This window comes from Cetorhinus maximus, chromosome 14 (assembly GCF_964194155.1).
Source record: "Cetorhinus maximus chromosome 14, sCetMax3.hap1.1, whole genome shotgun sequence".
Lineage (NCBI taxonomy): Eukaryota > Metazoa > Chordata > Chondrichthyes > Lamniformes > Cetorhinidae > Cetorhinus > Cetorhinus maximus.
The window spans coordinates 31,413,888-31,430,525 of NC_135892.1; the positions used below are offsets into that span (position 1 = coordinate 31,413,888).

General features: G+C 45.4%; 1 long non-coding RNA gene across 2 annotated transcripts in view; it reads left to right on the top strand.

The window, feature by feature from the left end:
• Positions 1 to 5,924: 5,924 nt before the first annotated feature.
• Positions 5,925 to 16,638, top strand: part of LOC144690114 (uncharacterized) — a 38,190-nt gene continuing 27,476 nt past the window's right edge. For both annotated transcript variants that reach the window (XR_013578753.1, XR_013578752.1), the window contains exon 1: positions 5,925 to 5,997. This is a non-coding gene — a long non-coding RNA (uncharacterized LOC144690114). The remainder of the gene's footprint in view (positions 5,998 to 16,638) is intronic.

Genomic DNA, 16,638 nt, shown 5'->3' on the forward strand with positions numbered 1-16,638 from the left:
CAAAGAGATAGGTTGCAAGGAGCATCTTAAAGGAGATAAGTTAGAGAGTCAGAGAGATGTAGGGAAGGAGTTCTAGAGGTTAGGGTCTTGTTAGCTGAAGGCATGCCCACCATTGGTGGAGCAATTAAAATCAGGGATGCACAAGAGGTTAGAATTAGAGGAGCACAAATATCTTGGAGGGTTGTGGGGCTGGAGGGAGATTACAGAAATAGGGAGGGACGAAACCATTCAGGGATTTGAAAAGAAGGATGAGAATTTTAACATTGAAACTTCGCTTAACTGGGGATCAATGTAGATCAGCAAATACAGGGGTGATAGGTGAATGGAACTTGGTGGATGTTAGGACATGGGCAGCAGAATTTTGGATGACCTCAAGTTTACAGAGGGTAGAATGTGGGAGGTCAGCCAAGACTGCATTGGAATAGTCAATTCTGAGACAACAAAGGCATGGGTGGGGGTTTTTGCAGCTGAGGAGCTGGGGCAAGTGCAGAATCAGGTAATGTTACAGAGATGGAAAGAGGCAGCTTTAGTGATGACGCGAATATGAGGGCAGAACATGGGGCCACACCTATTCCACTGTTCTGATCTGAATCACACTGGAATCAGATTGACTGATCCATGGTGACAGAACAGAAGGATACATAAAAAAAGAAAATGCCTAAAAATTACTCCGGGCAGCAAAGAAACTCCAGCGAACAAGAGAGCCTGTCCCTGGCTTTGTTTTTATACAAACCTTCCTGAATTGAAAGAGAAAAATGGCAGAGAGCTAAGCAGGTTAAACCAGGAAATCTAATAACTTGGTGGTTGATGGGGACTCAGAGGCAGACATGGACCCTGGAGTGGAAAGGAAGAGATCGGGCAGGTTAAGGTGGATGGGGGTCGGATTCTCAGGAAGATGCACGTTCACCTGGACATTCCGGAAAGTAAAGGGTTCTGGCTGGTAGGTGAGAGTGGGAAGGTGATGCTGGTGTGGTCAACAGTGATGGGGGAAAGGACATGGGTGACTGAGGGAGGGGAAAGGACAGGGGAGCTGAAGACATATTTTGCAACAACTATCTTGTAAAATCGAAAGTGAAAGGAACCCCGTGTTGGGCGGCAGAGGTGCTGCATGGGCGTGCGATCAGTGGGTAGGTGGAGATGCAGGTCAGCTCAAATGGACAACTGAAAGAGAACCCCAACAAGCAGCTTTGAAAATGCTCGGGACATTGATATGAGTGTGATGGAGAAAGGCTCCACATGCGTGGTAGAGTGCTTGCACAAGGCTCCAAAAGGCCCTGCCACACACACACTTCTCCCTCCAGAATCGCTTGTGGTCCAGCTGTGTGCAGCTGAACTACTAGTGGAGGGGGATGCAGGAGGAGGACTCACAAAGCCTGTATATGAAGCTAAAAGACACCATTACACATTATTCAGTGAAAGTGAATATATTTTCAGATTATAAAATGACAAAATGTGTTCACCCGTACAACCACTTGTGATCAGAAATTCTTAACTTTTCTAAGCCTGCTACTTCCAGGTGCTGCCTTGACACCCACAGCAGAGGTGGAGGCAGCCTGTGCAATGGTTGGCCCTGTTGCCCCAGATGAATTCAGAATGCCTGCGGGCCAACTGCTCCCTCTGCGGTGACAGAGGACGAGGTTGAGGGGTCACAGACAAAGAGGACTCGGAGGGAAAGAACAGTCTCTGAGATTCCTAAGTGGATGACCCAGGGGTGTCCACCTGCCGTTCCTCCTCCCTTCGGGTGTCGAGGGCCTTGGCTTAATTCCTTGAGGAGAAGGAGCACCTGGAGGGACATCGAGGTGCCCCATTTCTCGCATTACCACTCCAAGCACTCTCCCATGGCTACCATGATGGAGTGCAGGTCTGCACGCAACTCCACATTTTGCTGAACCAGGGACTCCATGGCATCCACCATCCTCCCAATGCAAACCTCCATACATGTGGACACCACTTCATCAGAGAGCAGGTGGACACATTCCTCCGACTCGCATACCACTCTATTGAGGGCTTCCAACAGCTCTGCATGATGTTCCCCCGCCTTCTGCTGACTCTCCACAATGAGTTGGAATGCTGAATCCAGGTCATGGCAGCAGAGTCAAAAGCAGGAGAGGGAGCAGTCACAATTGAGAGACAGATGATGTGGTGCAGGATCCTCACGTGGGGGTTCACTGCCAACCTCGCCTTCGCTGCAGCCGTGGTCCACGTCCTTACCAATCAGCGCAATAGCACTCTCCTCAAAGTGAGTGAGGGGCCTAATGTGGGCCACTCCACCCAAGGCCTGGGACCTCTCCCTGGTATTGTGAGCCAGCTTCTCCTGCATGAAAACAGATGGAGAGAGTGTGAGCAGCACGCATGGCTTTGCATGAATGTTTGTGTGGTGAGTGCAGCCATGGACGGGATGAGGACACGAGCTCCAGAGGATATGAGCCTGATGGAGATGTGAGGGTGTTTGTGATAGTGATGTTGTCCCTTGAGGTGTGAGATCCCTGTGGATGTGCAATGGGTTTGTAAGTGTGTGAGTTGAGAGTGATGAGGTGGTCGACTTCCCCTGGCGGACCGAATGAGAGCACTCATCCTCTTCCTGTACTGGATGGCTATCTTCTTTTGCAGAGCATTGGCGCTGACCACTGCTGCCACTGACTCCCATGCTGAATTGGTGACCTTGCATGCTGGCTTTGCCCAGACCAGGAGTGGAGGACATTGGGGCGGGCCTCCACTGTGTCCAGTAGGCCCTCGAGGGAGGCATCGCTAAATCTGGGGGCAGCACGTTTCCTTCCTTTGGCAGCCATCATTTCCCAGCAGCTTCTTATCCTTTGAAAAGTGCTAGCTCTTTGCAGGGGCAGCCTTTAAATATGAGTTTACTGAAGGACTGAGGTGATGGCAAGGTGGTTGAATCAGAGGCCGCCCCGCCAACAATCCAGAGTGTTTCCAGGAATGCATAATGAATGAGGAGGGAATGGGACAATACGGCGCAAAAACCCACCTTTGCAGCCAGTGGGTAAAACATCCTTTCTCCCATCCACTACCGCACTTAGTGCAAATCTGGCACGATTCCACCCTTTTTAGTCTCAAATTAATTGGTTCAATCTCCACTCTGGATTTTGACTTTGTAACCTAGATAGATAGTTGAGTACAGTACTGAAGGAATTGCATTGCTAGAGGTGCTGACTTTCAGAGGAAATTTTAGGCAACAGTTTGAGTGAATATATACTTATCCCCTGGTACTAGTGAACTCTTCTGATGTCCTGGCCAACATTCCACCCTCAAGCAATACCACCAAAACAAATTAACTGACCAGTTGATTTACTTGTTGATTGTAGGACCTTGTTGTGAGCAGACTGGCTGTCACATTTGCCTATATTTGCCTGCATTTCAAAAATTATACATCAGGGCATGAAAGACACTACAGGTATATAAACGCAATGTATTTTTGAATTCCAAGAATTTTGCTTTGTGCTTGTGGAATTCATTGATGAAAGTTAAAAATGATACCCTAAGTGGTCATGTATGCAGTAAAGAACTTCAAAACTTGGCCTTGAGAAATTAACTCTTCTGAGCTAAGTGAGATTTTGAGTTCTTGCTCAATTGCCTATTTGTATTTCTTATTTTAAAATATTCAATTCTTTTTATTCTTTTTGGTTTTTATCCCCAATTTATTCTAATTTACTTTGCTGAAGAGTATTCTGTTATATTATTTGTTTGTTTTGTTTTCTCTTTTCATCTGTTTCTTTTATTCAATATCCCTACTGGTAGAAAGCTTTTGCAATTGCTTCTTTCAGTCATTTATTTTCCATTAAGAGTATTGATTTTTGGTGCATTCATCAATGAATCTAGGTATATGACTCAGAACACAATATATAACAGATTGATTACAGGACTATAAAGTTGTATCTATAAGAACTTTAGTTGAAAACAAATTTCATGTTTAGTTTCATGTTTATCTCTTTCAGCTTATTACATTTATTGATCTTCTGACCATGGTATTTATGGGGGGATGTGGTAGGTCCGGGGAGGCTGAAAAACCTGTTAAGACTGGGGACATGGAAGTCCTGCCAGACTCAATGACAGGTTCTTACTAACATTTTTTTAGTTTCATTTTCTGCTTGGCAGCCAGCCAAATGGAGAGTCTGAATGATGGCTGGGAGGCAAATCCAGCAAAAGGAAGTCTTAGCCAGGGACCCTTGGGGATGGTCCACTGCACTCAAGGGGAGAGGGGGTGGTTGGGGATGAGGTTGCGATTAGGTCTGTGGCAGGTAGGCTGCGGTCTGGAGGAGAGTGAGGGAAGGGCCATGATATGGAAGGGGAAGAGCGATTGGTAATTGGAGGCCTGGTGGCAAGGGGGAGCCTGGCAATCAATGCTGGGGAGGACAAAATCTTCCTTGAAGAGCTTGGGGGAACACTGCTGCTCCTGTCCTACAAGGAATACCGAATAAGACACTACATTGTGTAGCCAGCAGCTTCCTGGGAAATATGCGCAACTATACTGACTTTTAACTTGGGCTTCCAATTGCCTTGTTGGAGTTCAACTTAAATATGTTAATGAAATGTCCTGCCTTATTACTGTGGAATATTTGGAGACCCCAGTATCTGCCTTTCATTCCAGAGAAATTGCCACCTTTGTCTATCAATAACAAATGAAAATATACTTAACTCTAAATTAATTTTTATGCAAAACTTATCAAGATTGTTGAAGATGTGTTTTAAGAATTTTTTACTTTGAGTAGTCAGGCTTCCAGAGTGCAGAAACCTATCACCATGCTAAAGAGTCTCTGATTCAATGAGAGAGGAATAAAGGATAAATTTTCTTGACTTAGTCCCTGCCAAAATGATGGGACCATTAATGGGTCAGGAACGTGTTGGACTCTTCATTCGGCTTTGCCTAGGGTTCTTTTACTGAACCATAGCTTTAGCATCCTGCCTGCGGATTCCCCAGCTAATCAGGGAGGATGGTTGGGATGATGCGTCACATCATTCATTGAAGGGATTCTATTTAAAGGGGTCCCACAGGGGTCACAATGGCAGCAGTAATTGGGGCAGTAGAAAGACTGCTGTAATTTGGAAGAAAGACATGAGAATCCTCCGAATCTTAGAGTCATCCTTGGAGGTAATGATGGATGCAGTCAGGACCAGAAAAGAAGTCCTCTTCCCTGAGGACGGTAGGAGGAGTCCAGCCGGACCAAGAAGGCATGAATGCAAGTTGCAGAAATGATGAGCAGTTGGAGTGTGACATCTAGGACCTGAATTCAGTGCTGTAAAAGGTTTAAACCTCATTAGATTTGATAAGATGAGTGTCATCCATTCTGAGCTGGCAGTCATCACTCCATGACCACCCTAGCACTTTTCTGCATAGCACTCCCCTGATAAAGACACTTGCTGTTATATACATTCGTTTCTCTTCAGCCTACTCCTCAAATCCCCACCTCAACAGGCAACACTCACACTCACCCTTATCCTATTGCCCACTGGCAGCTATTTCTCATAGTAACCCCCTCTAATGTTCTCATTTCACCCTTAACACGCATTACTTCTCACACTCATTACATTTTGCCTTTTCTCATTGCAAGAGAAAAGAGCCCACAAGTCCAGGGAGGGTTAGAGAACCGTGGAGGGGTGCAACCATGGCCACTCTGACCATGATGGAGAAGGAAACCCTTGAGATTGGGAGAGTGGCAGAGGTACTAGCCGTTGGTGATGCGGAGATGGGTCTGGCCCAGAGGCCTGGTGACAGTATTAGATGAAGCACTGCCACTTGGCACTTAACTGTCAATCATGTTGAATTGCTATCACCAATGTATGAGCTACCATGATCTTCGCTAGGTTTGTACCCTATTTCACCTGCTTTTAATACTAACTCATGTCGTTCATCTCCCACAGGTCCTTTCCAGGTCCCAATGGAGGTGGTAAGGAACAAGCCGAGGAGTGCTCAGGAGAGAGCAAGCAATCTGAAGCTATACTGTGACTCCAGCAGTGTCCATCAGTGCAGATACACATACTTAAGTGAGTCATGCATTCCAGATAGATAGGCTGGCACAAGGTGAGAAGCACATCACATGTGCAGGAGCAGCTGCTGGAGACAGGGACAACAGTGCCAAGTCCCCTCCAGAGGGCACAGGACACTGCAATCTCTGCTCAACAAGATCTAGTTGCTGAGCCTCAGAGATCATGCACAAAAAGAGAACATGTGGATATTGGGTTGATATAGGATCCTGACCCAATGTCACATTTAGAGTAACAAAAACAAAAATACCTGGAAAAACTCAGCAGGTCTGGCAGCATCTGTGGAGAGGAGCACAGTTAACGTTTCGAGTCCGCATGACTCTTCAACAGAACTAAGGAAAAATAGAAAAGGTAGTGATATTATCTAAAGGAATGTGCTAATTAAGGGTAGAAAGCAGGACGAGCTTTCTACCTGCTTTCTACCCTTAATTAGCACATTCCTTTAGATAATATCACCACCTTCAACACCTCTTTGTTCTTTTGTCTGTGACATCTTTTGGTTATCTCCATCAATCACTGGCCCTCTATCCAGCTCTTCTTGTCCACCACCCCCCCCCCAACCTTAAACCAGCTTATATTTCACCCCTTTTCTATTTTTCCTTAGTTCTGTTGAAGAGTTATGTGGACTCGAAACATTAACTGTGCTCCTCTCCACAGATGCTGCCAGACCTGCTGAGTTTTTCCAGGTTTTTTTTTTGATTTCCAGCATCCGCAGTTTTTGCTTTTATCTTAGTGTCACAATTAGAGGATTTAACGCTGCATTCACACCCAAACCTGCCTCCCCTTACTTAGGAAAACTCCCCCTTAGAATTTGTGTTTGCCTGATAGAGTGTGCAGGCTTTCCATGTGTAGGGTAGTACCTCACTTACCTATACGCAGAGAGCTTATGGGCAGTTTGACAGAAAATAGGGTTGACCAAGTTTGAGCAAAGTACTGGATTTATGCAGCTGAAAGCATCAGCATATTAGTACAGAGCTTTGCTATTCTTCTGCTGGTTATCCAGGCAGAAGCACCATACTAATCAAGGCATTGGCTTGCAGGCAGGCTTCCATATCAAGGATAAAGTACATATCTAGCTGTGCAGTTACATGCATTTGACCATCTTAATTAGGTTAATAGAGGTGTTCAAATTATGAGCAGTATTGATGGATTAAGTAAAGAGAGACTGCGTCCTTTGGGAGTAAGGTCCATAGGCAAAGGACACAAATTTAAAGATGACTGACAAAAGGACCAGAAGGGAGATGATACAAAAATTGACGGTTGAACGTGAGGAAGAAAGATGTAGATTGCAAGAAGATATCAATGGACTGGTCAGGTGGGTAAAAAAGTGGCAAATGGAATTCAATCCAGAGAAATGTGAGGCATTGCATTTGGGGAGGGCAAACAAGGAAAGGGATGCACAATAAATTGTATGATACTGAGAAGTGTAGAGGAACAGAGGGATTTGAAGTGCATGTACATAGATCCCTGAAGGCAGCAGAACAGGCAGATTAGATGTTAAGACATAAGGGACACTTTCCTTTATTAGCTGTGGCATAGAATATAAGAGCAGGGAGGTTATGATAAGATTGTATAAGACACAAGTTAGGTCACAGATAAAAGTACTGCATACACTTCTGATCACCACATTTCAGCAAGGATGTGATTGCACTTGAGAAGATACAGAGGAAATTTATGAGGATGTTGAAGTATTTTTGCTATGAGGAAAGGGCAAGCTGGAGGTGGATTATTTGGAACAGAGGAGGCTGAGGGGAGATTTAGTTGAATTGTATAAAATTAGGAGCCTAGATAGATCCTTTCGTTCCATTCAATTTCCTTTAACAGGGAGGTCAATAACCAGGAGACATTGATTTAAAGTAATTAGTAGAAGAATTAGAGGGAGTTGAGAAACTTTTCCATCTAGAGAGTGGTGAGGGTCTGGAACCCACTGCTTTAAAGGGTTGTAGAGGCAGAAACCCTCATCGCATTTAAAAAAATACTTAGATATGCACATGAAGTGCCATAACCTTCAAGGCTATGGACTGGAAAGTGAGATCAGGCTGGATAGCTGTTTTCTTGTGGGGCAAGGCACAATGGGTTGAATGGCCTCATTTGCCATAAATTTATATGATTCTATGAGAACAAATTGTTTTGTTAGACTCTGGAATGCACTGCCTGAATGGGTGTTGGGAGCAGATGTTATCGTAACTTTCAAAATGGAATTGTATATAAACTTGTAAAGGAAAGAAACAAACACAGAAAATGCTGGAAAAACTCAGCAGATCTGACAGTGCCTTCTATCTTATTGTAAAGGAAAGATTTGCAGTGCTATTGGGAATGGGTAGAGCAGGAGGGGCCTATTGAATTGGTCATTCAAACACAAGCAGGACACATCGAATGGCCTCCTTCTGTACTGATTCTATGATAAAAGTTGAAAGCATTACAAAATATAAATGAAAGCAATTTAATAGGCCAAACCTTCCTGTCTCCAGATCGTCGGAGACCAGATGCATGACCGAAGGTGCACGCTGGGACCCTGCAGAAGTACGGACATGGGAACGTATGTGGGAATTATCCAGGAAATTTAAACTTCCAATGGGCAATTCCCCTACTCCCCGGAGCCCTACACAAATGTCTCTGACTCTGAGCTAGAGTTGAAGACATTGGACAGTACACAGAACTTATCTGGATAGTTACCCATGAAACGTTAGACAAATTAAAACCTATTCTAACACCTAGATAACTACACAACCGACCTCCCCAATCAGCCCCCAACCACAACCCCGACCTGACTACACCCCTACCACCTGACTACCCCAACCTGATTAACCCCCCGACCCAACCCAACTATGCGCCCACCCAACCTGACCAACTAACCGTAACTACTTGACTGCTCTCTGAACACCCGACTACCCACTCACCCACCTCCTGACCTCACCCATCTACCCACTTAACCACCTCACCTACCTACCCACTTACCTACCTATCCATTTACCCACCTAGCCACCCACTTACCCACCTACCGACTTACCCACCTCCCATTCAGCCCCACCACTTAGTGCCTACACATACCTCCAACAATTCAGCTAAGGCAGGCACAGAACATAACGATCGCTGACATTCTTTCCTCTCTCATGCAGGACAAGGGGGCACAAAAATAGAAGATAGCAGAGCAGAACTTATGGAGGACAGGAACATCTGCATCTCTTGAGCCATATGAAGGAGACGTTGTTCACATCATAGAGCCAACTCCGACGAGGCCCCTGGCTTACGGCACTATTGAGAACATTGGGCATGATGGGATGTTCCTACCTGATGCCCTTTCTCAACTCCCAGCTCACCCTCATCCTGCTACCAGGCATAAAGAGCAAGCTGTAGAAGGCGTCACCATGGACCTCTTGCTTTCCATCGCACTTACCTGTTCCTTACCACAACCTTCCCCTTCTGATTTTATGCTTCCAGACACACAATATCTGCCACCTACCTAACCACAGCACCCCTAGGAGGAAGAGAGAGTGCAACAGCACGGTACTAATGAAGAGGCCTCATCACTTTATTTGAAACATACAGCCTCCAGCTCAGATACTGGCAATGCATGTACCTTGGTGACTGTTATAAAGGTGCTGAGTCACCAGGCAAAAATGGAGAGATCTTTGGTTCAACATTGGTGGAGGTGTCACCCACAGAAGTGATGCACCAGACATTGGACGGGAGTGCCCAGAGAGATTTTGGGCCAGACAGAGTGGGACCTGCAGAGATCATGAGCCAGATATCCTGGGGTTAGGGAGGATGGCGATGCAGAGAATTCGTGGGTTGGACATCACTGGAGATCCACAGAGAGGTTGTGAGTTGGACATCACTGGAAAGGCTCAGAGAGATTGTCAGTTGGAGATTGGCCAGGGTCAAAGACTTGGCAGGCGTGTGGGAGTCGATCACAGGGGAGGGAGGGGTAGGTTGGCTGATCATAGGTGGGGAGGTGAAGTTGACCTGTCATTGTGGGTTAGTTTTCTCATTTTAAAATTTTTAAATCCCCACCCATCTGTCTTCTACTCGTCCTGGGATCAGGGAGTTAAGAGTAACAGGTTAGCTTGCTAGGCTGGAGGAAGCAATCCTGCTCCCCCTGACCTGCAAGCAATGCAGGAAAGGCACTGACCTGTTCGATCCAGCCATTTCCTTTCAGCTGTTGGTTTTCCAGGCCTGGGAAATTCAGCTGGCCAATGTTAAACCTGAAACGCAGATAAAATCTTAGTCAGGCAGTCTTCATTATAATAATGAAATGAGGGACCCACCTCCAGACAGTAGGTTAATTATCTGCCCCTCAACCATCTCTGCTAAAAGTGGAGGCTGCTGTGGTTGTATTTCCCATTCTGAAATTTTCAAATCCCCACCCACCTTCCTCCAACTCATCCTAGGGATTAAATTAATCTCCAGCGGTGGAAGGGTAAAGTGCTGTGATACAAAATACAGTGATTGTGGTGTGAAAGGAAAACATTACAGTACAGATATGGAATTTTTGAGGCTTAGCAGGAGACCATTCAGTCCATTGTGTTTGTACTGGCTTTTTGTGATTGCAATTCAAAAATATACTGCTTCTCTCAATGTATCTTGCTTTGTTTCAAATATTTATCTACTCTTCCTTTAAGCAATGCAATTATCTTAGCTTCAGCCACTCCCAGTAGCAAAGCATTCCATTCTTTAACAACTCTCTGTGTGTAGAACGTTCTTTTAACTGTTTTTCTTTCTTAGTTCCAATTTTAAACTGATGGCTCCTCATCACCTACTCCTTAACCAGAGGAAATTATCTTTCTGCATTTACTTTATATTTCTTAAAATTGAACAGTAATATTTATGGCTCTTCCACTGTATAAATTATAAAGTCTCTCCAGTGCTCTTGGTAAAGAATTACTAGATGTCTGTTGTTATATTATGAGTAGAGCTGGTAACCTGGGTTGAGCTTCTCTAATTGTCTTGTGCAGACCCTGCCACAGAAAGGGCAAGAAACAGCTAACATTTCTTGCTGTTCAAGTCACAAACTGCCTTAAGAGAAGTTTGACTGAGCTGACTGGTTTGAAACAACCTAAATGAGCAGGCTTCTTACTGAAGTTAACTTCTAGCAATTTGTCCCAGGCCAACTTGTAGAATTGTGAGTCATTGATGCCAGCTGCTGTTCGGCAGGGTGGTGGCATTCTGGGTTATATCCTGGAATTCATCTACTGCATGTCAAACTAGGTACTATTCATAATCTTGGACATGCCAGTTTGGATTAGATCCTGACTGACTGTCTTCCAGGCTAGGGACTGCACAGTGTCATGCAGTTTGATTGTGCTGGTCAATACCTTGCTATTGCAGCCTGCATAAGATTATGTAGTAGCTGTGAAGCAGCAACCTCCTATGGCTTCAATAATTATACAGGGAATTTCAGACTAATAAGCAGTGGTGTGTCTATGATTCTACTTCTGTCTCATGGGTAAAGCAACACTTAAATTTGTCAGTGGAGACTCCTAGGGCTGATTCCTCCATGAAAGATGCAAGCATTTTTCAAGCCTCAGGTGTGCAAGGATGCAAGAGGCAGGTATGGAGAATGCACTATCCCAACATTCACTGCAGGTTTCAAAATGCTCATTCATGCCCAGTTAAAAACAGTAAGCATGAATGTATTCTGCTTTCTTTTTAATCCTTTTTATCTGCCTTTCTCACCCTTTTTCCATTCATTTTCTCTACCTTCCTCTCTCAAGACAGTGAGAAAGCAAGTGACAACTACAGAGGCAATAAAAACAATGGGCCACTAACGACAGGCAGGAGAGGATTGGGAGGCGTCAGCAGATTAAAGACTTATATTGGGTGTTATGTCTTCTGATTCACATAAATTAGAAATAGTCACACTTTAGACTCAAAATGCTGGAGCTTCATCAAGTGTATTTCTTTCTGCTCTCAATGTGGCTGGTAGGCCGAATAGACTGATACATTGGCCGGGATTTTCTGGCCCCATTATGGGCGGGACCTGCTGTGGGCGAGGCAGCGCCTCAGGCAGAAGTCCATTGACTTGCAGCAGGACCAGAAGATCCCAGCAGCGGGCAGGTGTGGAAAATCCTGCCCATTGTTACGCAGCACATGATGACTGCTGTGCAGCAGCGAAGTATGGCACTCCAGATGTGCATTTTCATAACAAGCTCTTTACATCCCTTTTTCTTTAAAAAAACAATGCCTCTAAATCAATATGTCTAATCCAATAATTAAATTTTTTACATCCCCACCCGACCTTCGAACACCCCCATCCCTCCAAATCCTTTTCAGTTACCTTAGGCACTTATCTTCTCCCTGGCCTGTCAATTTCAATGGGACCTTTAAACTTAACTGTTTCATGGCAGCTAGTGCTGTAAAAAAGGGGGCATGTCCTCCTTCAATTCGACAATGCTGGACTTTGATGCTGGACTTCTGAGACAGCTGCACTGTCTGGATCTCACCCTAGCTGAGTTGGAAGGTTGGGCGAGACAGGCATGGAAGAAATTTGGTATAGATAAGTGGGCACAGAGAGGCAATCCGACATTCCGAAGAAGTTACGGCCCTTCATCTTCACTGGTCTCATCTCTAATTTGACTCAGGTTTGGTGGTGTTACATTCACTAGGTGATAGATCTCTACACCTGGATCTTTTAACTCATATTTCACCTGTGACAACGACCGAGATAGAATGTTCGCTAGCACCATTTCTCTTCCTGGTTGTATTTCAGTATAAAATCGTAACTCTGAAGCCTCAAGATCTGCACTCTTGCTGGTGCTTTACAGAGATTTTTCTTGTAGATCTGCTCCAGTGGACGATGATCGCTCTCCATTATGGACTTTCATCCATAGAAATATATATGGAATTTCTCACATCCATACATGACTGCCTAAAGCTTTCTTTCTATGTTGGCATATCTGGTATCAGCTGATGTTAGAGCTTTGGATGCGAATGCTGTTTGTTTTCTCTCTTTTACCAGGGTCGCTCCCAGTCCTTTGGTAGAAGCATATACTTGCAGAGTGACAAATTTCTTTCTGTCGTAGTATGATAGACTTGTCTCCTTGCATACTACTACTTTGAATTAATTGAAACTCCTCCCATGTGACTTTGACCACTGGTTCTCAGCATCTACTTTCACCAGCTCTTGTAGGTTTGGTGTATGTTCTTATATGTGAGGTGCGAAAGAACTCATGCTGGATCAAGACAAAGAAACTTCTCAACTCTTGTCTTTTGGAGCTTTCGTCTCAGAGATGGCTGTGACTTTGTCAGGACTTAGCTTGACTCTATCAGATATGTACACCATTCCAAAGAACTGGCATTCTGTCACCCTAACAATGCACTTGTCTGAGTTTAGCTTGATCCCAGCTTTCCTGGTTCCCTCCATGGTTTCATGTAGATGGTGGTCATGATCTTTTTCATCTATACCATAGATCTGAATATCATCAGCTATACCGACTGCTCCTTTACATCTCGGGATGTCTCATCTACTTCCTGCTGAAACACATACTGGCTCCCTCAAAGATCAAAAGGTAGACTCAGGAATTTGTACCAGCCAAAGGGTATGTAGAATGTTGTCAACAGTGAAGATTCCTCATCAAGCTTCATGTTCCAGTAGCCATTTCTGACATCAAGCTTGCTGAAAACTTCTTTCCCACTAGTGCTGGTGTGATCTCTTCCCATGTTGGAATAGGGTAGTGATTCCTCTTTATTGCTTGATTAAGTTCTTTTGGATCCAGGCAAATCCTTAGCTGTCCATTAAGTTCCTCTTTCACCACTATGGAAGTTACCCTGTCTGTAGGTCTTTGACTCTTCCGTCCCTTGAAACTCTCTTTCAAGTTTTCTTCTTAGTTCTATCTGGTTTCATTGCTGGATCAATAGTGATGTGATATTCAAATTCTTCAAAGCATCCAACCATCTCATCAAAACACTCTGGGTATATTTGTACCAGATCTTCCTTTCTTCTGATCGGAGTGTGCTTTTCAATGGGTGTACTACCTTCAACCCTGAATGTTGCCTCCTTCATCTCATGGTTTACTGAGATAAAATGCAGCTCTTCTCAACTCCAGGATAACAGGACCATCTATTTCAGTGATGTAGATCATACAGTTAACATATTTTCTTTTGTGAGTTCCTTTTATTGGGTTGTTCCTATGTGTTGAATCTCAGTTCCCTCAGATGCCATTGCCAAGATGCTGAGTAGAGATAAATGGATCATTTTTGTGTTGGCAAGCTGTAACTAGCGGAGTGCCACAGGGATCCATGCTGGGGCCTCAACTATTTACAATCTATATCAATGACTTGGATGAAAGGACCGAATGTGTGGTAACTAAACTTCCTGATGACATAAACCTAGGTAGGAAAATAAGTTATCAAGAGGACGAATAGAGTCTACAAAGAGATGGTGATAGATTAAGTAGGCAGAATTTTATGCTTCGTGGGCGGGCGCGTGCCCGACCCGATTGGGTGTAAATAGCACGAGAAGACGTCGGGCGAGCATCCCCAGCATGGATCCCTGTGGCACTCCGCTAGTTACAACTCGCCAAGACGAAAATGACCCGTGTGCAATATTCAGGTCGCCATCAATTTTAAGGCCACTTAAGGCCATTAAAAACCCAATTGATCCTGATTTTACGTTGCCTGTGCGATTTTGTGCTTGTCGCACGGGCAGGCAGGCAGCCCACATTTTGAAAAACCTCATCCAAGGGCAGGATAAAAAGGCTCAGCAGCATTGTGAGTAGTGAGAAGTTTAGGAGATAGTTTGCTGCTGGTTGCTTATTTGAACTTGACAGCTTCATGTCAGTTCTGAGCTTCATTCTTAACATGACTAGGCTTCATTTCAGGACTCATTGGTGTCTCCAAGGCCCCAGAGGATTTTGACCATGTGAACCCTTCCAGGTATCAGAAAGCCTTCTGTTACCCTGATAATGGGGGTTGTGGTCTCAGCTGGAGGCATCTCCTCTGAGGAAGAAGAGAGGGGCAGAGGGAGAAGAGGCCAGGTGTCCCAATGCAGCTTCCAGGGGATTGACCTGTGGGAGGAGAGGTGGAGGCGCTAGAGGCACAGGGCCAGCAGGTAGTCCATGGCAGAAGGGGCTGCAGAAGACGCCACTATCCTGCTGCTAAGGATTACAGGCAGTGATGCAACTAACTCAAATATGTCCAAGATGCAATGCCTCTCCATGGAGACCATGACCTTAATTTGTCATGTGATTGGGCCTGAGATCACCTCCAACTGTGTGGGTGGAAACCCCGTGACAGTGACTCTGGAGGTCACACTGACCCTCAACTTCTATGCCTCCGACTCTTTCCAGGGGTCATTGGGCAATCATTGTGGAGTGTCTCAATCAGCTGTCCACAGTTGCGTCAGCTGGTAACAGAAGCTCTCTTCAGGCGAGTAATAACATTTATTCATTTCCATACAGACGAGGCCAGCCAGGCTGAGTGAGCCAGTGTGTTTGCAACGATTGCTAGGTTCCCCCGCATTCAGGGTGCAATATACTGCACGCATGTGGCTATCAAGGTGCCAGCCTGTCACCCGGCTGCCTTCGTCAACAGGAAGGGATTCCACTCGATGAACGTCCAGATAGTGTGTGACCACAGGATGCAGATTCTACAAGTCTGTGCAAGATACCCTGGCAGCTCCCATGAGCTTATATCCTGAGACACTCCCAGGTGCCGAGACTATTCAGTGCTCCAGCCTGACTGGATGGATGGCTGTTGGATGACAAGGGCTATCCATTGAAAAAGTGGCTTATGACGCCTCTCCACCAGCCAAGAACAGAGGCAGAACAGCGTTATAATAGGAGTCATGCCTCCACAAGAGTGGTGTTAGAGAGGACCATAGGTCTCCTGGAGATGTGCTTCCGATGCTTGGACCATTCATTGGGTAGCACTACGATACTCCCCAGAGCATGTGTCACCGATAGTGGTTGCATGCTGCCTTTTCCACAATCTGGCACTGGCAAGGGGTGACCCACTGGAGGAAAAGGATCTTGAGCCAGCTCCACGGGCCACAGAGGAGAATCCAGTAGTGAGTCAGAAGAGGAGCATAGTGAGGAGAACACTGAGGGCATGGAGGCATGCCTCTGTATCCCTAAGGGAGGCAGGGAGACCAGAGATGCCTTGATCCAACGCTCCTTCAGCTAGGCTGCCAAAGATCTGCTTCCACCTCATGCCAGGGCTGCCACCTCCGTCCCAGATGTCTGAAATGACCCTTTCATCTGAACCCAAAGTCCACTCAGTGCCTGTGCAATAAAGTTTAGAGCCACTCGTGTCCAGCATTACATATAGGCGTACCCTGCACCAAAAAAATAAAAAGGTGAAGCATACTCAGGCCATTACAACAAAAACAAAATTTATGTCATTTTCACAATCCGAACAAATTAACATAACCTTCTCTGGTCTTCAATCCCTGACCAGTAAACATAAACAAAACATTACAGAACAGAAGATCACGTGTAACTAGTCCCTCTTGTGCTCATGGTGCCATAAACTTACATTTGCGAGTGCTACATCTTGGTGCATCCCCGCTCTCGCTGGCAATGGCATTGGAGGCAGCCTGCTGACTTTGGTGTCTTGTTGGCCTTGGTGACCTTGGCGGTCGTCCTCTGGCAGTGGAGCCTGTGCTGGGCCCGCCTGGGAAGGTGCAGCCAGTGCCACTGATGG